General features: G+C 44.2%; 1 pseudogene; it reads left to right on the top strand.

The window, feature by feature from the left end:
- Positions 1 to 3466: 3466 nt before the first annotated feature.
- LOC114497238 lies at positions 3467 to 23028 on the top strand (annotated as a pseudogene).
- Positions 23029 to 27201: the final 4173 nt, after the last annotated feature.

Genomic DNA, 27201 nt, shown 5'->3' with positions numbered 1-27201 from the left:
CTACTAAAATGCAAGGCACTATTTATATATCTGAAGAGAATGAGACAGACATTAGCCTGCCCTTTCATTCTATGGGGAAGACTGATAAGAAACAAACAGTTAAGTGAAATGATTCAGACAACAGTAAGTGCAAAGGAAAAAATAAGCACTGTTTTATAAGAGACACTGACAGAGAGGACATGGTGGTATAGTAGTAATGCACATAGCTTCTTGTTGGAGATAGATGACTTTTAAGGTGAAGCCCCAAAGATGAGGAGGAGCTAATCATATGAACAATAAGGGAAGAGCATCCCAGGTCGAGACAACAACAAGTACAGAGGCTCTGGAGTGGGAAACAGTGTGGTGTCTTCAGGAGCTGCCTCATGGCAGGACAGTGACCTGAGAGGACATTGGAGAGATCATTCAGAGGGTGGTGTGTGCTATGACACTTTAATTAGGTTATTGTAAAAATGAAAGTAGATAATATATAAAAGTACTTGGCACCATGTCAGCACATAGTAAATATTACAGAAAATAAATGATAGTCAAATTGCAGGAAATCTGGAGTTAGATATTTGAGGTGATGGTCCTAACTATAACTTTTACTTGCTTTGTGACCTTGAAAAAGTCAACCACCTTCGCTGGGGCCCAATGTTCTGTCTGTAAAATAAGGTTAATACCACTTGGTAGAGTGAGGAGTAGCTGTGATTATTCTTTGGAAAACTATAAGCATTAGACAGATATTAAGGAGACATTCCTTGGGAGTCTAGCTGCAGAACAGCATTGTGCAGGGTCCTGAGTACTTTCTTAAAACTGTCTGTATATTTCATTTAGAATAGGAAGTAGTGACACAGAAAGTCCCCAGCTGAAAATAAATACAATAGCTTTCTGTGACCCCTTAGATGGAAAAAAAAAAGCAAATATTTAGGTTTAAAAGGCTTTTCCTTGGTAGATGCACTCTTACTGGAGGAGCAAAAGTAAACATTATAAATTGCATCAGCATCAAACCCAACTTTATCAAACATAAAAATCAAAGGGTTCCTGGGGCCACTGACCTACAGGACTAATGCTTCAAGAGGCTGCTGTGGGGATTGACACCACACCACCTCCTTTGCCTTTCTGTTGCCTATAAGCTGAACCAGAAAAAAATGTACAAATACAAATAGTGATGTCCTTCTAAAATATGGCAGCCAAAACTGTCTCTAGTCAGTTTAATGGGGTGACTTAATGAGTCTAAGGTTTTCCTTGGTCCCTCCTTCTTTCATTCATGAGTCATTGTTTATCGGGCATTGTGAGTGGGCACAGTCTTCTGGCCCGGGTTATAGGAAGCATGAAGACATAGAATACTTAGTTACCACTTTCATAGAGACCTTGGTCAGAGTGGCAGGATATCAAATGAGTGAAAAAGATATTTACCAGCTAATAAATAAGAACCAAGGCAAGCAAAACTTTCTAAGAGGTAAGCTGACAATCAACAGACAGTTGTACATTCTGCTTTGATCATTTTGTTATAATTGTCTCTCATATTATTAAAAGTTCTGCATGAATACCATTTTGATGACTGCTACCTCTAGCCACATGATTTACCCAACCCTTTCCCACAAAAGCTGCCCTGGATACTAAAGCTTGCATTTATGCCAATATGTGGAGTTCATGAAATACTCATGTGCTACTTGGAAACACTGGATAAGGCACATTAAACCTGACATGCACCCTGGGAAGTTTGGAGACCACCAAGTGAGGTGTGGGTTCTCAACCCCCAAATCATCTCTTTATGTAAATGGTTGACAGAAAATCTCTGAAGCCAGGCTTCCTGGCTGTGAATACTGACTCCACCCCTTACCAACTGGGTGACCTTGGGCAGGCAGCTGACCTCTCTGTGCCCTTCTTTGCTCACCTAGATTTGTGTGATTTAAAAAAATATTTTATGGAATTGTTAGAGGAGGAAACACAAATCCTTTGCTCAGTGCCAAAAATGTAGTAAGTGCTCAGTAAATGTTAGCTATCACCAAGCATTATGAACCTGCCTATGCAGAAGAAACAGAGGACTCCGACTGAGAAAGAGTTACCACCAAAATTTTCACCCAGACTTTGCGACCCCAAAGTCCACTGCTGCCCCTCATACTGATGGTAAAAAGCCAGTGCTGAGCCAAGTAAGGGAGAGTCAGGGGCCAAGAGTCCCTGGGGTTAGAGCCAGAGGGGTGGAAAATAACCACAGAACTGGGGGCAGGTTGGGAGGAATGAGTGTAAAAGGTTACATGGTCTGGTTTCCATCTGGACAGGAGCCCAGGATTTAGGGGAGAAAGTAAACAACTTGTGTTGTGTGAAGAGTCACCCGTCACAGGTAGGGCAGGGGAGGAAGGTGTTGGGAGTAAGAGTGTAGACAGGTGAAGGAGCAGGTCAGGAGGAAATGAGGCCCTTTGGGAGGCTGTCTGCCAAGGAATATTTCCAAATATATACTTTTAGTACCCAAATTAAGGGCCTTGGGTTTGATGTTGGGGAATAGAATTGTAAAATGAGTGAGAGAAACACATTAACTTCCCCACACCCTTCTCTTGTATACATGATCTCCAAGACAGTTTCAATGCCCATCCCCCTCTCTGACACTCTCCACCTGATGAACTCCTACTCATTCCTGAAGACCCCATTCTCTTCCTTTAGTTTTCCCCTCCTCTGGGTAAACCCACACTACCCTTCATTCCTCCAGTAAAGGCCTTGTCATATTTTACTGTATTGTTTTCTGACCTTACGTGCTAGATGTGTACTCTAAGAAATATCTATCAAGTCACTGATTGAATGAGTGAATGAATGAGCATTCCTATGACATTCTTGGGAAAAAGATTATTTTCCACCTACAAAAGGAGAAACTGAGACTGAGTGAGTATCAGTTGCTGACTTCATATGCAGTGGGCCAGACCTGGAATTGAATCTCCTGAGTACAAGACCGACCAGCACATTCACCATGCATCGTAACTGAAAGGTGGACTAGGACAAGTATGGGAAAACTTCTGATGCAGGTAGGCAGGCAGTTTTGGAGAAAACAGAGAAGGATCCTAACCCCAGCCCAAACTCTCAATGACCACCTTCCCTATCTGTAACTACTTTGTATCTATGGAATAAAAATAATAGGGAAATAACCACACCCATAGAACATTAAATGAACTAACTGTAATTTCTGGAACTCGGGATTCAGGGGTCTTGCTTGCAGCTGGGTCACAACACCCAGCATACTGCCTGGCACAGAATAGATGCTCATTAGACTTCTCTAGGAAACTGATGAGTAGGAATTTGAAATCTACACAACCATTGTCACTGTCAGCTAAAAAAGCTTTTCTTCCTATTTCCCAAGGTGGAACAGCAGTTAATCAGCTCTGGTGGCTCCAAGTTCTGCCCTCACTCTCCACCTTCCCCACAGGTGGGAAAGACAATATTTCCAGACTGGCCTTATGTTGTCAAAGACAGTGAGACATCCAGAAGCCACTGCACCATGAGTGTGTCTGTGCTGAGCCCCGCCAGAGCCCTGGGCAACATCTGTGTGCTCCTGCAGATGGCATCCCTGCTTAGTCTGGTTCTGCTGCTGCTCAAGGCAGCCCAGCCCTACCTGCACAGACAGTGGCTGCTCAAAGCCCTGCAGCAGTTCCCGTGTTCTCCTTCCCACTGGCTGCTTGGGCACCAGCAGGAGGTAAAAGCAAACTGGACAGAGGAGTGGGAAGGCAAGGAGGGTAGGGGATTGCCAAGCAGGGTCATGGTCAACAAATCTGTGGGACAAAGTCTTGTTGTGTGAGAAGCACATGGTCATGGGGAAAAACCCAGTTTATACCGCAGGTGGTGGTTTCTCATCCCGTGTGCTAAGATCCTCAGGCTGTTAGATCCCCTTTCTTTAGGTAGACCTTTGGTCTATTTGGGAAGACAAGCATTCTGAGGACAATGGCTGTCCCTGAGTCTCCCTGCTACAGGATCACACAACAGAACTTCTAGATGCTTCCCTGCCTGTGTCCACTCATTTCCATCCCCTCTGCCAAACCCAAAGCTTCCTGGAACATAAACATGGGTTTCATGGATCCCTGCCTGTGGGGGTTCACAGTCTGTGGAAACAATAGACAGGGATTAAAAGAAGGTGTCAGGTCATAGGAAGAGAGGCTCACCCACAGGGTGGCTGTGGATAATATCAGGAGTAGGGAACACACCAGCTTGGTAGGCGTGCGACTATGGGATTTTTCAGACTGGTGATGGTAGTGCTAAACCCCTGACAAAGTACTGGCACATATGATCAGGAATGCTTCCAGGATGGTCCAAGGTAAGGAGTACTGGCATTGGAGTTACACCAGTAAAAAGAATGTCTTTCCCTCCCAGCTCTCATACCCCAAACTCCTGCCCTGTGAGCTCCTTTTGGCTGAGGATATCATACCTCTTTCTGTACCCTCAGACCCAGCACAGTGCCTGACACAAAGGGATGCTTGACTCAGGTATGCAGACTAACAGGAAAGGAGCAGTTTGCAGGTTGGGTGACAAACAGTGCTACCCAGTCAGCTCTGTTAACACTAGTCCTTAGGGGAAGAGTGTAGAGTAACATGAAGGGCATGCTTGGAGGGAGACTACCCTAGGGTTTGTGGATTGAGCAAACCTGAGGAGAAAAGGAGGACACATGATTATCAGCAGAGTAGAGCCAAAAATTGGAACTCTTCATGTCAACCACAGAGAGACAGCCAAAGCCAGTTTGTATCAGGCAAATGTGGTACTGACTTCCAGATTGTTTGCTGATTTGGAGAAACTGTGACTTGTATTGATGCAGTTCTCACTGTTCTGAGATAGAATTTGATGGAGGGCACCAATACACTTTCCTCCTGTCACTTTCCCATTACACTGAGGCCCTTAGATGACTTATAGACTCAGAAACAGAATAGTTATATAACAAATATATTTCATGCAGTCACATTTTCCTTGCTTTTATAATATTGCCTGAGATTTTCATATACTCAATATGTCTGTTATTGGCTAAGTTATAAATTGAATACCAGATGTTCCATCCACACTGAAGCTAATCTTTCACACTACATGACAACTGACAAGGTGGGCAGTTAACCTATGGGCTCTGTTCCCAAGATACCTAGATTCACATCCCAGCTCTACCACATATTTCAAATGCCTTCTCTATCACACCTCCCCTGTAACTTGTGGATGATAATGATACTTGTAGCACACAAATGAGTTATTAAAATGTTGGTATTCTGCATGGCACAGACCAAGAGCCACCATTACACTCACTCTAATTGTATGAATTTAAAATAATGTTAATGCCTAAGAAGGACAACCATGTGGAAGGTACAACCTCTCTGCATTAAGTAGAATCCAATAGGGAGTATAGAAAGAAGGACTAATGTCTTTGGGACTCAAAAAATCCCAACTGCCCCACTTCCTTCCATGTCCTCCCACCAACACAGGCATGCCTGCCATTTCAGCAGAACCCACATCTGACTATTGCTTGTGTGGCCAAACCATTACCTGTCCATCTACACTCTTTGTATCTCCCTTTGGGGAAATTGCTTTGTGGTTGCAGTTCCAAGGATCAGCCAGGTGAGGACTACAGGGCAGCACAACCTGTGTGGAGTGGCTGAAGCGTGGGGGCCAGATGGACACTGGGTATTTGCCTACAGGTTTGTGACCCCTGCCACCATGGGCACCATCCTCTCTACAAGAGTCTCTAGTGGCTCTGGCCACATATGCTTAGGGACACATGGGAGTCCCAACTGGTAGATAGGAGGGCAGACAGACTACTGGATGCTCAAATGTGCTAGAGAGAAGAATGGAAAGGCACAACAAAGTGTAGCTCCTCTCAGTCCCCAAAGGGATCTAACGAGAGTGCCCAGCAGCAGAATTTTGGGGAAGCTTGCACACCAAGCAATCAGAAAGACATGCTACGGTGCTGAAGGATTTTCTCCACACCTGCACCAACACTCAAACATAAGCTCCATGAGAGCAGAGACCTCCAGCAACTAGGATGATGATTGACACAAAGTGCTCAATACATAGTTGTGAAATAAGTGAATGACTGAATCCATCTACTCATCTACTCACTTGTGTATTTGCTCACCATTATGCAATAAATCTTTTGGGATGTCTTTGCAGTCCATCTGCTCTGAGATTTCTTTCCCCACAAAGGGTGGGCCCCTGAATACCCTATACAACCCCAGCCACAGTTCATTGTAGTAGGTAAACACCTTGGCCATATTACAATCCCATTTCCAGTAGGATTTCCTATGCCCCTCAGACACAACGTGTGGTAGAATGAAGCCAATCAGGAAGGATACAAGTGTTCTTTCCTCCACATGCCCTCAGCTCCATGAAGACAGGGACTGTTGTCTGTTTAGCTGTGACCATACTGCCATCTTCTAGAAAATTGTTGTGTAGACCCCAGTAAACACTTGGTAAGAGAATGAAAGCATGCATGTGCCAAGAGGAAGAATGAGAGACTCAGTCCTGGCCATTTTCCAGTTCTCAGTTCTGCCCCTTCTACACCCTGGCTGCCTCCTGCCCTAAGCTCTGTGAAACACCCTGGAGCCCTCAACCTTCTCTTTGTTTCTTTTCTCTTTCATACATTGCTCAAGATTATATCTGTCACTTGCAATAAGAATTTTAAAAAGACTCACTCTCCTACACGTGTTCGTTCATTCATTCTCGTACTTTTTTATTCTTATAAAAATAAACCACAATACCTAAAAGCCATGCTCTAAGAATACCGAGATTACAGATACTAAAGGTAAGTTTTCCAACACAGGGCCCAGCAATTAGAACACTGAGTTCAGATATGATAGTAGAGGCGCCCATGTTGCCTTGGGAACGCTTGGGTCAGCAGGCTTGGGTGTAAATTGGCCCACCTGGGCATAACCTTCCAAGGTTTCCTCATTGTTCAGTGAAACGGGTGAATGTAATAATCCATCCCCACTCACAGGTGTGCATTGATCATCACACAATTATACTGCTTTTTTAGGGTGCTTAACAAATGGGGTGGCCAAAACAGCAAAATTAAGTGTCTCACAGTTCTGCAGACTACAAGTTCAAAACCAAGATGCCTGTAGGTTTGGCACCTTCTGAAGACTATGCAGGAACCATGTGTTCAAGGCCTCTCTCCTTGGCTAGTAAACCACAATCTTCTTCACATGTCTCTTCATATCATCTTCCCTCTGTGACTGACAGTTTCTCTGTCCACACTTCCCCCTTTTCATAAAGACAGTTATAGTGGATCAGGGCTCACTCTAATGACCACATTTTTCACTTAATTACTAATATAAAGACCCTATCTTGAAATAAAGTCACATTCTGATTTACTAGGGATTAAACTGTTCAACATGTGAATTTGAAAGGGACAAAATTCAACAAACAACTCAAACATAAGTCTGTGAAAAAGGCATGTGCATTATTCAGTCCATAAATGAACATTTATCAAACACGTACCTTGTGTAAGTGTCTAAGGGCAGTTTTGAGTGAGGGCTCAACCAGAACCCAGAATCTGACCTTAGATCATGTCTTGATGAAGAGCAAGAATCCAGATCACAACCTGGTTCATCAGAACCAGTTCCAAGCTCCTAATCACAGCTGATAGATCCAGAATTTTATCCCTGCAGCTGTTTTACCCTTCACCACCACTCCAACCTTTAGACCTAAAGAGAAATGTTTTATTGACATGTCTTTCCCTTGCTTATAGTTCCAGAATAACCGGGAGCTACAACAGCTTCAAAAAAGGGTAGATAAATTTCCATGTGCCTGTCCTCGCTGGCTGTGCGGGAGCAAGGTCACATTTCTGGTTTATGACCCTGACTGCAAGAAAGTAATCCTAGGAAGATCAGGTGAGGGTGAAACCTGAATTTCATCTGGAGCAGCTTTTTCCTCTCTGTTGTGAAGTTCCACTGGAGACTTTAGTTCTGCAAAAATTCTCTGGAGCCTCTACCAACCACTGTCGCACACCACAAGCCAGCTTAAGGTCAAGAATATCTGCTCTAACTGAATGCTTAAACAGCCTGCTGGGACAATATCTCTTCTATCTTCTTTATTTTTTGTTGTTTCCTTCTTTCCTTTCTTCCTTTGTAATTCCTTTCTTTCCTCCTTCCTTTCTTCCTTCCATCCTTCCTTTCTTCCTTTCCTCCTTTCTTTTTTAATCAGATTGAGATGATCTGTTATATAAAATCCCCAGATCTGACAAACAATTTCTATCAACCCTGACTTTGGTTTCCCACTTCTAATTGTTGCCTGTCCTGGAGACATGAAGCCCCCACAAACTGTAGGAAGACCACAGACTGCTGCATTTTCTGTGGCACTGGGGATAGTGCCTATATTTCTGGCTGATTGACCATCCTAATCCTGTGGACTTTCTGCTGCTGGGACACTGAGTCTGCCTTCCTGAGCTCATAGCAACTATTAGGACAGAGAGACTTGAAGATGGGAGGCAGGTGGGAGACAAACTGCCAGCTGATAATCTCAGGAAGACATGGCAGCTCATGGTCTGGACCACAGCTGCCTCCTGGGAGATCCCAGCCTTGTTGGAGCCCATCCAGTTTCCTATAATGCCTTTTTATTACCTTTCAGACCCAAAGACACAAGATGCGTACAGATTCCTGGGTCTGTGGATTGGTAAGTATGTCCAACCAGTACTGTGGGGTCCACCTGCCTTACCAAGAGCTGTATCTTTGGCTCACAGAGAACAACTGGTAACCAGCACCATATCACTACCATCATCAATGAATCAAGCCTTATTTCTCTTCTAATAAAACCTCACTGCTTCCAGGTCATGGTGAGAGTACCTCTGAAACTCAGCTTGTACCCATCACCTGCCAGTGCTCCCCAATGTTTTCACAGTGACATTTACTTACAACCTTCTACTACCAGCCCCCCTACTCTATCTCACCCTTTAACTCACAGCTGTCATAGTAATATTCCATGTAGCTTTCACTTTGGGAAATTCACATTCCTGAAATACAGTGGCCTTTCCTTCCTTTGCCCATGATGTACCTTCTTCTGACATCTCTAGTTCCTTCCAAATTGTCCCCTGTCATCCTTCTGATTCCATTTCTCCACCCCCACACATCTATCTGTGGCCAGAGTATGGTTTGCTCCTGTTGAATGGACAGACATGGTTCCACCACTGGTGGATGTTGACACCAGCTTTGCACTATGACATCCTCAATCCCTATGTGGCGATCATGGCCGACTCTGTCTGAGTGATGCTGGTAAGTCCATCCCTCTCTCATCTGCACACACCCACTCATGGCACAACTCACATGGTTCACTCTAGAATGTATGGAGCCTTGGGACATCCATCAGACAGAGCCAACCAGAATAAATCAGCCAATCAGAACTTACCATGTGAGAGAGCTTCCCAAAGTGGATGGGACAAGAGGTACCTAGGCACCAGATTGAATCCACATGACTTTGGTCACTGCCACGGAAAAGAATGGCCGTGGAAGGAACCCGATTCACTCACCTCTCACTTCCTCATCTTCAGCACAGTGGACTGGAAGGACACTCCTTCCTCTTCACAATAAGACAAACTGCCACTAGCTCACCCAAGCAGTGAAAGCTTCAGTGACAGGGTGGACATCCCAGGATGACATTCAGGTGGACTCTGGCTTGGAGCACAGGTTTCAACATGAAATTGAGTCACTGTGAGGAAGGCGATGGAGATTACACCCTCATTCACAGAGCCAGGTCCTGCTATTGCATCACATGTTACCTGGTCTCTGATCTCAATAGCTATGCTCATTTCATGAAGGAAAAGATTTAAAGTCCCTGGTATCCCTTCCTCAGGAGCCCTAGTACTGGTCACTTAGGTGTCCTCTTGCCTTGACATATTTACTACCTAGAGCTAAAGGGCACCAGGTGTCCCTTGGGTCTAGCTTAAGCCCACACAAAATTCGCTCTTTGTCCCCTGAGAAACAATGTTTTCTGGGCTGCTTAAAGGTGATTACCATAACTTAATCTAAATTTCAAAAATATTTCAAGCCATTATGAGAATATGTCTTTAATTTCATAATCAAATGTTGCGAGAATATGGTTCTAACTTTATCATTGCTTGCATTACAGTCTAAATGTGCTATAATGCCTCTATTCTGAAAAGTGAGGGATACCAAACAGGTGTCTGGAGAGACAGAGACAAACTAGCTTTGTCAGATGAGGCCCTCTGGAGAAGCAGACTTGGATCAATGTCCCTGTCCCACTACAGGACAAATGCGAGGAGCAATCAGCCAGGACTCCCATCTGGAGATCTTTGAACACGTCTTCTTGATGACCCTGGACACCATCATGAAGTGGTGCTGTCCAGACACACAGGTCTGTGATGATCCTTCAAGTGCAGGGTTTTTATTTCTATCAACTGATATGGACTCAGTGGAGAGGCAGTTCAGGCAGGTATGATGCTCACCAGCTCAAAAAGCAAGAATCCGTCCAGGGCTACTGACCATGGACTAATTTCAGTCCAGACCAATGCCTGACTCAGCCCCATATCCCTGATACCTGACACAGGCTCATTCCTCGTTGTTCTTACCACTTTTTTTCTTTGTCGTTTTTTTAAAATTATATTATTGTTGTTCAATTACAGTTGTCTGCATTTTGCCCCTACCACTCCTCACCACCCCAGCCGAACCCACCTTTCTCCCTTGCTTCCACCCTCCCTTTTGGTTTGGTCCATGGGTCCTTTATAGTAGTTCCTGAAACGCTTTACCCCATTATACCCTTCCCCATCCCCTCTATTTACTGTTAGATTCTTCTTAATTTCTAGTCTCTGGTTATATTTCGCTTGCTTTTTTCTTTTGTTAATAATATTCCAGTTAAAGGTGAGATCATGTGGTATTTGTCCTTCACTGCCTGGCTTATTTCACTTAGTATAATGATATCCAGTTCCACCCATGCTGTTGCAAGGAGTAGGAGCTCCTTCTTTCTCTCTGATGCATAGTATTCCATTGTGTGAATGTACCATTTTTTTTTCAACCACTCATTTACTGATGGGCACTTCAGTTGCTTCCAGCACTTGGCTGTTGTAAATTGGGCTGCTATGAACATTGGGGTGCATAGGTTCTTTTGGATTGGTGTTTCAGGGTTCTTAGGATATAATCCCAGCAATGGAATTGCTGCATCAAAAGGCAGTTCCATTTTTAGTTTTCTGAAGAAATTCCATACTGTTTTCCACAGTGGCTGCACCAGTCTGCATTCCCACTAACAGTGCACTAGGGTTCCCTTTTCTTCTCATGCTCTCCAGCACTTGTTTGTTGATTTGTTGATGACGGCCATTCTGACCTGTGTGAAGTGGTATCTCATTGTGGTTTTAATTTGCATCTCTCTGATTGTTAGTGATGCTGAGCAACTTTTCATATGTCTCTGAGGCTTCTGTATGCCTTGCTTGGACAACTGTCTGTTCAAGTCTTTTGCCCTTTTTTAATGAGGTTTTTTTGTCTTCCTGGAATGCAGTCATGTGAGTTCTTTATATATTCTGGAGATCAAACCCTTGTCCTAGGTATCATTGGCAGATATGTTTTCCCATATTGGTGGTTCTCTTTTCAGTTCTTTTTTCTTTAGCCATGTAGAAGATATTTAATTTGATGAGGTCCCATTTGTTTGTTCTTTCCTTTATGTCCCTTGCTTTATGGGACATATAAGTGAAGATGTTGCTGTGTGAAAATTCTGAGATTTTCCTGCCTATGTTCTCCTCTAGGACTTTAATGGTGTCACGACTTATGTTTAAGTCTTTTATCCACCTTGAATTTATTTTTGTGTGTGGCATAAGTTGGTGATTGAGTTTCATTTTTGTGTGTGTATCTGTCCAGATCTCCCAACACCATTTGTTGAAGAGGCTATTTTTACTGCATTTTATGCTCCTTCCCCCTTTGTCAAATATTAATTGACTGCACAGACTTGTATTTATTGCTGGGCTCTCTGTTCTGTTCCATTGGTCTATGTGTCTGTTCTTATGCCAGCACCAGGCTGCTTTGATTTCAGTGGCCTTGAAATATACTTTGATGTCAGGAATTGTGATCCCTCCTACTTTACACTTCTCAAAATTGCTGCAGCTGTTCAGGGTTGTTTATGGTTCCATATAAATTTCTGAAATGTTTGTTCTGTATCTGTGAAATATGTCATTGGTACTTTAACAGGGATTGCACTGAATCTATACATTGCTTTGGGCAGTATGGCCATTTTGATGATGTTAATTCTTCTAGTCTATGAGCATGGTACATGCTTCCATTTGTTTGTGTCTTCCTCAGTTTCTTTCTTCAGTGTTGTGTAGTTTTCTAAGTAAAGTTCTTTTACCTCTTTGGTTAGGTTTATTCTTAGGTACTTTATTTTTCTTGCTGCTATATCAAATGGGATTTATTTCCTGGCTTCTGTTTCTGATATTTCCTTGTTGACGTACAAAAATGCCTTTGATTTCTGAAGATTGACTTTGTATCCCGCCATTTTACTAATATCACTTATTACATCAAGTAGTTTTTTGGTGGAGTCTATAGGATTTTCTATGTACACTATCATACCTTCTGCAAACAATGACAGTTTGCTTGCTTCTTTCCAATTTGGATGTCTTTCATTTTTCTTGTCAGATTTCTGTGGCTAGGACTTCCAATACTATGTTGAATAGGAGTGGTGAAAGTGGACATCCTTGTCTTGTTCCTGATCTTAGTGGGAAATATCTATGTTTTTGCCCATTGAGTTTGATGTTGGCTGTATTCTCTCATATAAGGCCTTTATTAAATTGAGGAATGCCCACTCTATCCCCACTTCACTAAGTGTTTTTAACATAAATGGGTGATGTACCTTAGCAAATGCTTTTTCTACATTGACTGATATGATCATGTGATTTTTGTCCTTCATTTTGTATGTGTGATGTATTACATTAATTGGTTGGTGAATATTGTATCATCCTTGCATCCCTGGGATGAATCCCACTTGATCATGGTGTGTGATCTCTACAACGTATTGCTGGATGCAGTTCACCAATATGTTGTTGAGGATATTAGTGTCTATGTTCATCAGCGATATTCGCCTGAAGTTTTCTTTCTTTGTTATATCTTTATCTGGTTTGGGGGTTAGGATGATGGCTTCATAAAAAGAACTTGGGAGTCTTCCATCTTCTTGCATTTTTTGGATTAATCTGTGATGGATACGGGTTAGCTCTTCCTTACATTCTTTGTAAAATTCTCCTGTGAAACTGTCCTGTCCAGTACTTTTCTGTGTTGGAAGCTTTTTGATAACTGCTTCAATTTCATCAGCTGTTCTTGGTCTGTTCAGGCTTTCTGCTTCTTCTTCATTCAGTTTTGGAAGATTATATTTTGCTAGAAATGAGTCCATTTCACCTAGGTTTTCAATTTCTTGACATATAGTTTTTCATAGTAATTTCTTACAATCCTAAGTATTTCTGTTGTATCACTTGTAATCTCTCCTCTTTCATTTCTGATTGTGTTTATTTGGATCCTCTCTCTTTTTTCTTGATGAGTCTGCTTAATGACGTGTCAATTTTGTTTATCTTTTCATAGAACCAGCTCTTGGATTTATTGATCCTTAGACATGTGCTTTTTGTCTCTATGTCATTTAATTTTGTTCCAATCTTGGTTATTTCCTTCCTTCTACTTGCTCTGGGATGTCTTTGTTGTTGTTGTTCCTCGATTTCTTGTATGCATAGGGTTAGATCGTTTATTTGAAATGTTCTGTCTTTTTTTTGGGTAGGCCTGTATCACTATGAAGTTCCCTCTCAGGATTGCCTTTGCTATGTCCTATAAGTTTTGGATTATTGTGAGTTCATTTTCATTGGTTTCCAGAAACTTTTTGATCTCTTCCTTGATCTCATTCTTGACCCATTCATTGTTTAATACCATGCTATTCTATCTCCATGAGTTCAAGTATTTTGGGTTTTGTTCCTTGAGGTGGTTTCTAATTTCAGTCCCTTGTGGTTGGAGAAAATCCTTGATATGATTTCAATTTTGTTGAATGTGTTGGGGCTTGTTTTGTGTTCTATCATGTGGTCTATCTTTGAAAATATTCCATGTGCATTTAAAAAATGTGTATTTTACTTCATTGGGATGAAAGGATATATATATCAGTTAAGTCCCTTTGATCTAGGGCATTGTTCAATGTCACAGTATGTTTGTTGATATCATGTTTGGGATATCTGTCTGTTTTTGACAGTGGGGTATCAAATCCCCTGCTATAATTGTGTTGTTGTCAATATCTTTCTTAAAGTCCTCCAAGATTTTCTTTATATATTTGGGTGCTCCTATGCTGGGTGCATATATATTTACAATGTTTATATCTTCTTGATGGATTCTGCCCTTGAGTGTTATGAAGTGACCTTCTAGGTCTTTTTTAATGGCTCTTTTTTTGAAGTCCATTTTCTCCTATATGAGTATTGCTACTCCAGCCTTTTTTCCCTGTCCATTTGCTTGGAATATCTGTTTCCAGCCCTCACTTCAGGCTATGTATGTCCTATGTTCTGAGGTGTATCTCTTGTAGGCAGCATATGTGTGGATCATGATTTTTTATCCATTCAGCTATTCTATGTCCTTTGATTGGGACATTTATTCCATTTTGTTTAAGGGTATTATTGACAGGTACTTACTCATTGCCATTTTTTGAACCTGTGTTCCTCTCTTTGTCACTGCTTTTTTCCTCTTCTTCAAGCAGACCCCATAGCATCTCTTGTAGAGGTGGTTTGGAGGAGGTACATTCTTTGAGGCTTCTTTTGTGCAGGAAGCTCATTATTTGGCCTTCCATTTTAATTGAGAGCCTTTCTGGGAAAAGCAGTCTCAGCTGCAAGCCCTTGGTTTTCATTACTTGGAATATTTCTTGCCATTTTCTTCTGGCTTGGAGGCTTCCATTGAGAAGTCAGCTGCTAGTAATATCAGAGCTCCCTTGTATGTTACTTCCTATTTTTCCCTTGCTGCTTTTAAGATTCTCTCTTTGTCTTTGAATTTTGCCATTTTAATCATGATGTGTCTTCCACTTCACACCAGGCAGAATGGCCATCATCAACAAAGCAACAAACAACAAGTGTTGGAGAGGATGTGGAGAAAGGGGGACCCTGGTGCACTGTTTGTGGGACTGCAGACTGGTACAACTACTATGGACAACAGTATGGAACTTCCTCAGAAAACTAAAAATGGATCTGCCTTTTGACCCAGCAATTCGACTGCTGGGACTGTATCCTAAGAACCCTGAAACACTAATCCAAAAGAACCTTTGCACCCTCGTGTTCATAGCAACACAATTTACAATAGCTAAGTGCTGGAAGCAACCTAGGTGCCCATCAATAAATGAATGGATCAAAAAACTATGGTACATTTACACAATGGAATTCTATACAGCAGAAAGAAAGAAAGAAAGAAAGAAAGAAAGAAAGAAAGAAAGAAAGAAAGAAAGAAAGAAAGAAAGAAAGAAAGAAAGGGAGAGAGAGAAAGAAAGAAGGAAAGAAAGAAAGAAAGAAAGGAAGGAAGGAAGGAAGGAAGGAAGGAAGGAAGGAAGGAAGGAAGGAAGGAAGGAAGGAAGGAAGAAAGGAGGAAAGAAAGAAAGAAAGAAAGAAAGAAAGAAAGAAAGAAAGAAAGAAAGAAAGAAAGAAAGAAAGACGTAGCTCCTACCCTTTGCAACAGCATGGATGGAGCTGAAAAGCATTACACTAAGCAAAACAAGCTAGGCAGTGAAAGACAAATACCATATGATCTCACCTTTAACAGGAACCCAAACAACAAAACAAAGAAACAAGGAAAATATAGTCAAAGACACAGAACAGGCTGGACAGAGGACAGGCTGACAGTGACCAGAGGAGAGAAGGGAGGGAATTTCAGGGGAAAAGGGGAAGGGAACAGGAACAAGTATAAAAGACACATGGACAAAAACTAGGGGGGGAGGTGGAAACGGGAGGGAGGTGGGGAGGGATGGGTGGGTGGACTGGAATGGGAGTAAAGCACAGAAAACTGTACTTGAACAATGATTAAAATAAAATTTAAAAAAATTATGATGTGTCTTGAAGTGGGCCTCTCTGGATTCGTCTTGACTGGGACTTCCTCTGTTTCTTGATTTGTGTGACGTTTTCTCTCATTAAATCAGGAAAGTTTGCCAGCATCACTTTTTCAAACAGGTTTTCTATCCCTTGCTCTTCTTCTCCTTCTGGTATCCCTATTTTATGGATATTATTATCTTTCATGTTATCCTGCATTTCCCTCAACCCCTCCTCATTATTTCTGAGTCCTTTTCCTTTTCTTGCTCTTTCTCAGTGCTTTTTTCTACCTTGTCCCCCAGCTTGGTAATCTGATCCTCTCCTTCATTGAGCCTGCTTTTGATTCCTTCTACTGTGTTCTTCAGGTCAGAAATTGTATTCTTCATTTCCTCTTGGCTCTAGTTCCTATTTCCTTTTTCATGTTGATATAGTTTTCACTTCATTCATTGTAGTTTCCCTGTAGTTTCTGGTAATTCTCTGTGAGCTTATTGAGCTTCCTGATAACCATTTTTTTAACTCAATATCAAATAGTTGAGTTGTCTCTATTTCATTTCACATTCTGAGGCTTCCTCCTTTCCTTTCATTTGGGGATTGTTTCTTTGTGTTCTCATTGTTTGTGAGACTCTTCTTGTCAGTCTTTCCTTTTTACATTTATATGCTCTGACTCCCTGAGTTTATGGTGTGAACTTCTGTGGTAGAAGAGCTGTGAGATTCAGTAGTGCAGTCTCCTTGATGTCCTGAGCTTGCTGGTCTTGGGCTATTGTTTATGTTGGCTCTCTGTATATCTTTGGGTTTTGATTGTTGTTGGGTCTTTCTTTGGTGGGTTCTTCCCTCCAGCTGGTGAACAAGGGTCACTCCATCCAGTAGTTCTTGTATTCTGTTGTGGAGGTGTGGACAAGTTCTGTTGAAGCTGGTTCTTCTGTGTGTATGAGGTTTTGAGGCTTCTCTCTTGCTCTTGTTCAATTGTTTGTTATGAGTAAATTTTCCTCCATTTAGTTGTATTTCCAGATCAGTCCTGGGCTGACGTTACTGTGTCTTCCACTCCCTCCTTCACTTCCTTTCACTGTTATCTGTTGATGGTTTCTTTGTTGGTGTGTTTCCTCTTCCAGCAGGTATCCTGGTGTACACAGCTCCAACCTACCATTTTTTGTGATCAGTTGGAGGGGGAAGGTGAAATGGTTGATGACAGTGGGAGGGTATTGTATGGTATTTAAAGTACCAACCCATAGAGAAGAGATAGGGGATCCTTTGGATATGTATAGTGTTAACCTTGAAATTCTCCCCAATTAACCACTTTTTAGAAAGGGTGGAAAAAGATAAGACTCTCGTTAGGGGTGGAGAGAGGGTTTTCATTTGGATCTAGAATTCAGTGTGGTTGTGGGAGCTCAAATTATGAGGTAAAGTGAGAGTACAGGATAGAAAATAGGTGTAGTGTGAGAGAGAATAGAGTTAACCACAACACTAATAAAATTCCGGAAACAGTGAAGTGAGGTAAGATCTGGGAGGGGTGCTGTGCAATATTTAAAGTTGCATGGTACACCAATTATTTACAATAGTAATGGAGCAACAATCATATGACAGAATCTATGTGATCTGAATAACAAGAATGAGAAGTGCAGGACCTATAGTAGTGTGCTATTGGAACACAAATGAAGTGAAAGACAGAAAATTAAAAATACACTATGAAAGAGCTAACAAGGGAAACACATCAAACCATTCAATTTAACAAACCAAGTAAAGAAAACTAAACATAAAGAAGACAAATTTAAAAATACTAGTAAAATAAAAGATGTACATGTAAAGAATAATAATAATACAAATATACAATAACTTGCAACTTCTCTGGAGTAGCAAAGTGAAATTAGTGTCACTGTCTCAGTTGTTGAGATGTCCTTTCTTTGTGTCTAACTCTGGTTCTTTCACAATTCCTGGTTTTACTGTCTCACTTGTGAGAATAAAAAACAAAAAAGGAAAGGAGGAAGAAGGAAGGCAGGGAGGGAGGGAGGAAGGATTATAAAAAAGAAAGAAGAGAAAAAAAAGAGAAAAAAAAGAGAATTTTTTTTTTAAAGCCTCCTGCTGGCTTTAAACAACCCAAGCTAGTTCTGCTGGTTTCCCTGGCTGCAGGAGGCTAAGCAGCGATTGATTTCCCTTTTCTCCCTACCTGTGTTTTTGCAGGGATGGGGGCCAGGCCTAAGCCACATTCTTCACAGTGGTCCAGCCTCCAGCCCAATTCTTCAGTTCGCTGCCGGCCCCCATTGCCCCTCTGAGCCAGGCCTATGCCTACAATCCACCAGTTGTGCTGCCCTTGAGGTGTACCAATTAGGGGCTACTCATACACCACCTTCTCACTCTTTGCTGTCCTAGATGCTAGGGACTCTCAGAGACTTTTCAGGGTAGTTCAGCCCCCACACTAGGTTAATTCTTTTGGGGGATAGCTGACTCCCTGAGCCCTGCTACTCCCCTCTGCAGAGGTGTCTCCACTTTCATCTTAGAGAGCCAGTTGTCCCTGCAGGGTGGGGGCTCTGGTCATGGCTGCCATTGAGGATGCTAACACAGAGTGGTGGGGTCAGGCACAAGATGCCTCTGGGCAAGCAGCAGGGTCAGGCGTGCCCATTCCTGAGCTTGGGCATGAGGTCTCAGCCTCCGCTTCTCCAGTCGGAGCATAGTCCACTGGTGGCAATGTTGGCCACATGTCAGCCTCCACTGCTAAGGTGGCAGCTATGGGGATGTGGGGGGTGTCTGGATCGGTGGCACACCACTGGGTTCACAGGCACAGTTGAGCACCACTTCACCACTTCACCACTTCACCACTTCACCACTTCACCCTTCACCATTTCAGCCAGGGATAGGGATGCAGTCAGCATCCTGACAGCACAGGTGGGCCCACATGTGAGGCTGCAGAGGCCACAGGGGTACAGCCAAGGGGGGTGGTGATGGCTGCTGTGGGATAATTCCCTAAGCAGCTGCTGAGTACCTCCTGTTCTCTTTTTCTTTTTGAAAATTTCCTCCTATTCAATTCTGCCACTCTAAACAAGCACCTGGCTATTCACACATCCCAGCTCTCCAACCACACGGGACTATCCAGGTCAGGGGCCACCATGGGCCACCTCTTCCCTGCTGGCATCCAGAGTTTCAGTGGGTGCACATTGCCCCTGTGTGTTTGCCACTTTGTTCCTATTCCCCCTAGCCACTTCAAGCATCCAGGTCCATCCTGGTGCTGCTCAAACCTTGTTTGGCAGGGGAGAGAGCCGTTGACTTGGCTCTCTCTCAAGAATCCTGCAGCAGATGCGGTGGGCACCGGGCCTGGAGCTGCAGCTGCCTTGGTCACCATGCAGGTCCCAGAAACCTTATTACCCAAAGCACTCTCCTTATCATCTGGTTTTTCAATGTCCTCTTCAGTTTAGGCCTCCGATCTTGCTGGGATACTGGTGGCTGTTCAGTCTGTTCTTCAGATCAGCTAGGTATTCCATGTGTGCACAGGGGGAAGTGGACTCTGTTTCCATCTATCTCACGGCCATCTTCCCTCCTTCTTCATATCACTCTAAAGGACTGAGGTTCTCAAGAGCCATAAGACACAACCAGTGAATGCCTCATTGCCACCTGTCCCCATGATTTGTGGAAACTCCCACCTAGAACCATAGGGACAGAGGTCTCTCAATACCCTAGTCTTTCCTGTATCTCTCCCTCAGGAACTCCTGGTCCTATCTACAGGCAATTGGAATGTGAAAAGCCTCTTTTTTTCTCGAGTGAGGAGTTTCTTCTACAAGAACAACATCATCTATGGGCTGACTCCTGAGGGCTGCTGGAACCACTGGACCTGCCACCTTGCCCATCAGCACACGGGTTAGATCCACCTCCTGGGCTGCTCCTGTCCCTCATTAGACACATCTGAAAAGGACTGATCATGACCCTCAGAAAGATCCCTTGGTGCTCTTTAAGAGATGCAATACACCCACAGTGGGTACTCTCCTGGTGCAGGGCTTGGGAACCGAGGTTTTGGGGTACCAGGGCTTGTGCTGGGATTGATGTGTGTCACCATACTGGTGATGTCCCCCTGCTAGTGGAATTCAGGCAGATCCTACTCCATGGGTGTGCTGTTGAGCAGAGGCCTGACTTCCAATCCGATGGTGATGGAGCTCTCCCTCCTGATATGTACCCCCAGTCCCACACTCATTCTGATTCCTGGCACCCAAACTAGAACAGTATTGGGAGCAGGTGGGTCCTCTGTGAGTTGCTGTTTCTGGATGCCCAAAGTCCTGAGCTCTGGCCAAGATCCACTGGTCTGGGATAGACTGAGTGATTGGATTGAGAAAGGCATGTCTGCAAGAAGAGGGAGAGGTGGAGGAGGTCAGGGAAAGAGGCACTTGGGCTTCCTGGACATCCTCCTTTTTGCCACAGTGAGTGTGTGTGTGGAGGGTCTGAGGCTTCACCCAAAGGGGCAGAAGAAGGAAAATACCCTGCACTCTGGCTGTGCCTTCCCCAAATGGAGAATGGGAGCTACTTGTCTGACAAGGATGTCCGTGCTGAGGTGGACACATTCATGTTTGAGGGACATAACACCACAGCCAGTGGCATCTCCTGGATCCTCTACACTCTGGCTGCACACCCCGAGCATCAGCACAGGTGCCACAAAGAGATCCAGAGCCTTCTGGGGGATGGCATCTCCATCACCTGGTGAGCACTCAAGAGATGGGAGAGCCCTCCCCACTCAGCTAGACAAGACGCCTGGGTCTCCCTGGGCCCTGCCTGCTCTCAGGTTGGGCTGCCTTCATTTCAGGGATCAGCTGGATCAGATGCCCTATACCACCATGTGCATCAAGGAGGCACTGTGACTCTATCTGCCTGTACCATTTGTTGGGAGAGAGCTCAGCAAGCCAATCACCTTCCCTGATGGACGCTCCTTACCCAGAGGTCTGAACTTTACCACACTCACTAACCTGGGCACTCTGCAAGAACACATGGCAGATCAGATCCACGTGTCCTAGAGAAGTCCTGACCTCTCTGGTCTTGTTTCTTCATCATTAAGTATAAATTTACTTTGTAGTTTATATTAGGAATATAAAATGCCTGTCACACAGTTTGACCACAACACCAGTCCCCCTTTCTAATCATAGAGAATGAATCTCATTAGTACATTTCCTCAATACCATCCATCTCAAATCTGACATCTCACATAAATGGAATCCCAAGCTGCTATCATTCTCTAGTCTAGCATCCCATCACATTTAGAATCCATGGTTTGATGATACCACAGTAATTCGGTTTGATGGCACTGATATTCTATGACTCTAACACTCCATTCTCCAGTCCCAACTCCAAGTTATAGGACTCTACAGGCAATTCTGTCTGCATTGTCACATCTAGTTGAATATCCCCTGTATTTGATGTAATGTGTGCATAATTCCTCTGTGACAAATGCAAATCACTCCAGACATACCAGATAACATAACAATGACTCAGTCCATGGCATGTTCTTCACAAGAGATGTTAAACTCTGTATGCAGCTTTTGGAATTTCACTCTAAAACTATTTTTCTACAACATAAGATTTTCCCAGATATTAGACAGGGAAAGGGGTACATGTGGTTTCTTTCCTTTGGGCTCTAGGCAAGGGGATCAGCAAATCCACTGCCATGAGTCACATGGTCCAGTCTCCCAGGAGCCCTCATGTTGATGGCAGAGAGCAGATGTTGATCAGATCTGAAATCCTGCCATGGTGGAGGCCACCTCATGGTTCACCTGTGTTCTGAATCCCAACCCTGCCACATCCTAGCTGTGTGATCATAGGCATTGTGCTCAGCCTCTCTAAAGCTCAGGTGCCTTATCTGAACAACAGGAACATGAATGCCCTCCTTGGAGGGCTGCCGTGAAGATTGAATGAGTTCATGGATAATTCCCAAAGACCAATTAAGGGCACTTAATAATGTAAGTTTTATCTTGAGTTGCTCCAGAAAATAAGCCTTCAATTCTGTCTTGCTTCACAGTCATGGGACATGGTTATCTATGCTTAATATGTGCACATGTGCTTTGCCAATTCCACCCTGGGATATTGCTATAGGATCATTCACTCTGACACTCACTACAGCTTCCGAGTTTTGGGGCACTCACCTGCCCCCTGCTGCCACATGTATGATCAGTCTTCTCTCTTCTCCCTGTCCTACAGGAGTCAAAATCTCACTTTCTTTTTATGGTCTTCACCACAATCCAAAGGTATGGCCCAACCCAGAGGTAGGATGGCTATGGGAGGAAGGATGGGCTGACTTCTCTAGGCCAACACCTCCTCCTGTTTCCAGCCCCAGGAGTCCTGTGTCCTCTTGCATTGGAAGGAGAGATTTACCCTACCTGTCCTACCCTGGTGCTTTTTCTGCAGGTGTTTGACCCTTCCTGTTTTGCACCAGGTTCTGATCTACACAGCCATGTTTTCCTGCCCTTCTCAGGGGGATCAAGTTGAGGCATCCTGTACTTGGGGAAGGCCCGCCACCACATGTGAAGCCCGATGTTTGTGACCTCCTACTTTCATATCTGGTGACCATACATATGCGCTTGTATGCTGGTGTGTTGTGAAGGAGGCACTTGTCTATATGTACGAAACAAACGTGACATTTCAGGCCACCATGCAGACACTTTACCCACTTATTTTCTCCTAAGCAGTTCATTGTCCTTACTTTTATTATTTTTGCCAATGTTGGACTATGTGGACAGTGGAACTATCGTACATAAACCGCACTTCATACAAAAATTTTGCCAACTGAAAAAGTTGTCATGATTATGTGAATATTACTATGCAGCCAAACCTTTTCTGGGATAGACTGCAAAAACAGAGAGGGTTATATTGGTTGGAAAATCTTCAAACAGTTCCTTTCCCTACTTACCACCCACAATTCAGTGTCAGTTGTTCTAAATTTCAGTTACTCTGGTGTCATTCTCACTTCAGGAATACAACTTATCCAAGATAAAGTTTTTCATAAAAATTAGACTTCTATGTGCTTTTCTAGATTACCAGTACCATTAAAAAGAGAATTTTCCCTCTCTTTTCATGGGGCAGGGCAGCCACTCTCTTGCCTACATCACTGATCTGCCATTCACTGTCTGTGATATTTGCTTGTGTTCAGACTTCCAGCCACCTCCCTGTCTCGATGGTTCAAGCCCCATTCATGAATGGTGCACAGCAAGGTTTTACAACAACGTATGCCTCCTTGCTTTTACAATCTACCCCCACAAAAGATCGACTACACATTAATATTCACATATGCATGACTGCTTTTCCAGTTGACAAAATTGTTTATGCAAAGTGGGATTAGTTATGGAACTCCCACATCTACAATTTCCAATGTTAGCAAAAGCATAAAACTAAAGACAGTGACTCCTTTTGAGAGAAAACCCATGATTTTGTATATGACACACAACATTTGAAAGGCTCCTGGTGTGTAAAATACAAAACATCCTTGAAATAGCTGTTGAGCTGGACAATTACAGCCCAGAAGGGCTGCTGTTGGAAAATCTGCTGACTAAAGAAATCTTCCTGTAGAGTAGTAAGGTCCTTAACATTTGTATTTGCCTCAGCAACAAGCTTTTTTGTAATTCTTCAAATGCTGAATCAACTTGCACAGAATAGGCTCTAAGCTAATCATTCTTCCAGGGGTTGATTGGCTCTAGCCTTTGATTTCTCCCAGGATGGAGTCTTTTCCCACTAGACCATACCTGCAAGTCATATACCTGCCACTAGAGGGCAGGAGAGCACAAAACCGCTCAATTCCTAGTTCAGAACTCGTATTTTCTTCCAATTTTCATTTCTTTTTACAATTCAATTAACTTCATTTGAGTATAAATGTTTTTCTTAAGTATGTCTCTGTGTGCAAAGTCTTGTGCCAGGAGATGGGAAAGACACTGTCCCTGCCTCCAGGTATTCCCAGTCAAGAAACAAATCTTCTACTGAAGACACTTCATTCATTCCTTCTTTCCTTCACTCACTCATTCACTCAGTGAGCAGAGTGCTGAATGTTCTATGTTTCCTGCACTGTCCTGGTCATTGGACTGTGATGTATCCTTGAGTAAATCACTGATGGTCTCTTGGGGGTCTGGAGAAGACGAGGTATAGGCAGCAAGGGTGTGAGGTCAGGATCCTTGAACTTAACCTTGAGCATGTGGCAGACACAGGTGGAGGGAGGTCCTCTCTGTGATTCAACAACATGAGCTCACTTAGGAAGTGGAGCTGGACAGGTGGGAGGTGAGTGAAGCAACAACCCATGGAGGTTAGATGCCAGCTGAAGCATTTGGACATGTTCTACCTATGATGGGGCATGGAAGGGGCTTTAGTGCACAGGGGAGGGGAGTCAAGAGACAGAGAAGTCCAGGTGCAGAGACTGACAAATGTCAAAGAGGGACATTTCTGCAGTAGGACTAAAAGGCTACAGAATCTGGTGGACTAAGGAGATGAGGGAGAGGCGGGAATCTGGGCCATTCATTGGGAGGCAGGTGGTACAACTGGTTGAATGTCGCTAATCCCTGATTGCCCCTGCAGCTTCCTTGCTGCCATTTGGGTTTCCTTACAGAAACCCATCTCTCCTTCTCTGTGAGGATGATGGTCACTGTTGTCCCCCTATATAGTCAGGACCTAAGAGTGTGACCCACCCCACTCCAAATCACACCCTGACCTGGCCTCCAAATTGTGAAATCAGAAACTGGATGTGATAGGAGAAAACAAACTAATATCTTTTCAATCATTCACTTGACTTCACTTGGTTAGTGCAATGACCTTCCTCTACTAAGATTTCAGAGATGCTGGGTACAGAAGTAGGAGTTAGAAACTATTCCTCCTAGAGAGATAGGGTTTGTGAAACGTCAAGTACAGAATATGAAACAAGACCAGAGGGATAGAAGTGTGCATGTCCTAAAAATGAATGCCCTGTTCCTAGCAAGGGCTCCATGTTCAAAGGCTGCCCAACTCAAAACAGGGTTTGAGGCCACTTCTCATGTCATTTCTCCTCCCTAGCCCAGGAACTGCATTGGGAAGAATTTTGCCATGAAGAAGCTGAAGGTGGCCGTGGCATTGACCCTGTTTTGCTTTGAGCTGGTGGTGGATCCATTTAGAGTCCCCATCCCAGTACCAAAAATTGTTTTGAGTTCCAGGAACGGAATCCACCTGCAGCTCAGGAAGCTCCTCTAATCCATTTTGGGACAAGAGCAAGCTCTGAGGATCTCCCTCCTGCCAGCCTGTCTCCCTGTTACCTGAGGCCACCCTCTGAGTATCTAACCAAGTCCTGCTTCCCACATGCCATTCTACCTGACCTCTCCCTCTGGTCCTCTGACTGCCCCTCTAACCTGTCATCTTCACCCTATGCCTGCTCGTCTTCCCTGTATAGTTTCCTTTACATGCTAGAATGAATTACTACAGCCTCAGTGACAGAACACACCACAAATTTTCTCTTAGCATCTGGATTCATAAGGCGGAAATGGGTTTCATAGGATCACCACTGAGATGTTGGCAGGGCCATGCCACCTCCAGGGCTTTAGGAGAAAATTCCTGTCTTGGTCTTTCCAGCACCTAAAGCTGCCTTATTACATCTCATCTCCTGGAGCCATTCTCTGTACACAAACCCAGCAGAACCTTCGATGTCTCTGTGCTTCTGTCTTCACATTGTCTTCTGTCTTATGAGGACACTTGTGATTACATGGATTCACTCGGATAAAAGAGCACATAGTCACATCTTGCAGGATTTAGACCATCTTGTGAGTTGTCATTCTGCCTAATGGTTCCCTAGTGACTGCCATCGGTCCATGTTCCCAGTTCCCTTCTGTACACCCATTTGTCAATCTCACACCCTCTCCTTCTTTCTTTCTTCCCGGGATATAGTCCACAATGTCATGTGCCTTGAAAGGAGCTAGGAAGTGAGGGAGATGGTGTGGGGAAGAGAGATGAGACAAAGCAGGGAGATAATATCTGCTGTGAGATGCCAGGGCCCAACACCTCAGAGCCCACAGAGGAGACAGCTGTCCAGGAGGGATAGGGGGAGCCGAGGTGGGCAGACACATATGGCCCATCAGAGAGGATGCCAGCAAACAGCTGGCAATGCCTTCCCCACAGGACTGGCCCTGGTAGTTCCCTGCATCTCTGGTGAGCTACCCTAAGTACAAAGGGGCTTCTTCAACCCTGCCACATTTGGTGACTAAGTGGGTCCTGGTCCTCTGACTCTGGGATCTGTTCCTTTTGTGTTTCTCCAACAGCCTCTCTCAGCCCAGCCCTGTTCTCTTGCTGGCTCCAAACACTGGTTCTCCTCCTGTCCAACACTAGCCATTCCTAACCTAGGGTCCTGGATGCATACACAGACCTCTCCAGGCACCCCTCTACCTGTGGTGGAGGCACCTCCTTCTGCCTCCCCAAAGGGCTTCTCCCCAACCCTGTACCTGCAGCCATGATCTCACACCCCAGTGTCCTGGCTTTCTGGGCTACTTCAGCCCTGCTTTAAGGGGTGGGCATGGTAGGCACAAGTACTTGACAGAGATGTAGAGCAGAAAAGGGCTCTGAAACATCCTGAGTAGGATGTTTGGCAGGTCCCCTGATATCAGGTGGTATAGAAGGGCTTGGTGGCCCTGATCAGAGAGCACAGGACAATGGGAACTTGGAATACTGGTTGGTCAGCCACGCGCATGTGCTCTAACCACAGCACTCCAGGGGGGTGAGAAGGGCCAGGGAGTGACCCTACTGGCTTGAGGCAAGGGGAAAACCCCAGGCTGAACTCACATGCACAGATGCCTGATGCTTACATACACTCCTGTGCAGTTACTCCTGTATGTGCCCTTTCACACTGTAATGAGGTAAAGGGGTAACTGGGAGCCCATTCCTAGAAACAGGGGAGGGATTGAGTTGCATACCCTTGTGTTGCCCTGGCAACATGGGAGTTGCATGCTGGTGCTTGCTGGAGATTCATTTTTAAGAAAGGGCAGGGCCCAGAAACCGAGCCTCCTCCTTTGATCTCTCCAGCTTCCTGGACAGGGAGGAAATCCTGGGCCCTGGACCTTAGGGACTGTAGGAGAGGAGGGGAAGAGTCTCCACCTATTCGGAGCAGGACCCCGGACCCCCAAATTCAACATTTACAGCTCATTGCAATACAGCACAGTACTGTCAAAGGCAGACACTCAGGGTCCCATACCAGCTCAACTCCGCCCCCTCATCAAAGGCCTCAGACCCAGTCCTGTGGTGGGGTAGGTGGGTATGGAGCTGGCCAGTGCCTGACAAGGGTTGCCAGTGCAAGCCCT

The sequence above is a fragment of the Phyllostomus discolor genome, chromosome 5, assembly GCF_004126475.2.
Source record: "Phyllostomus discolor isolate MPI-MPIP mPhyDis1 chromosome 5, mPhyDis1.pri.v3, whole genome shotgun sequence".
Classification (NCBI taxonomy): Eukaryota; Metazoa; Chordata; class Mammalia; order Chiroptera; family Phyllostomidae; genus Phyllostomus; species Phyllostomus discolor.
The sequence above is the reverse complement of the archived record's forward strand: the minus strand, read 5'-3'. Positions and strand labels throughout refer to the sequence as shown.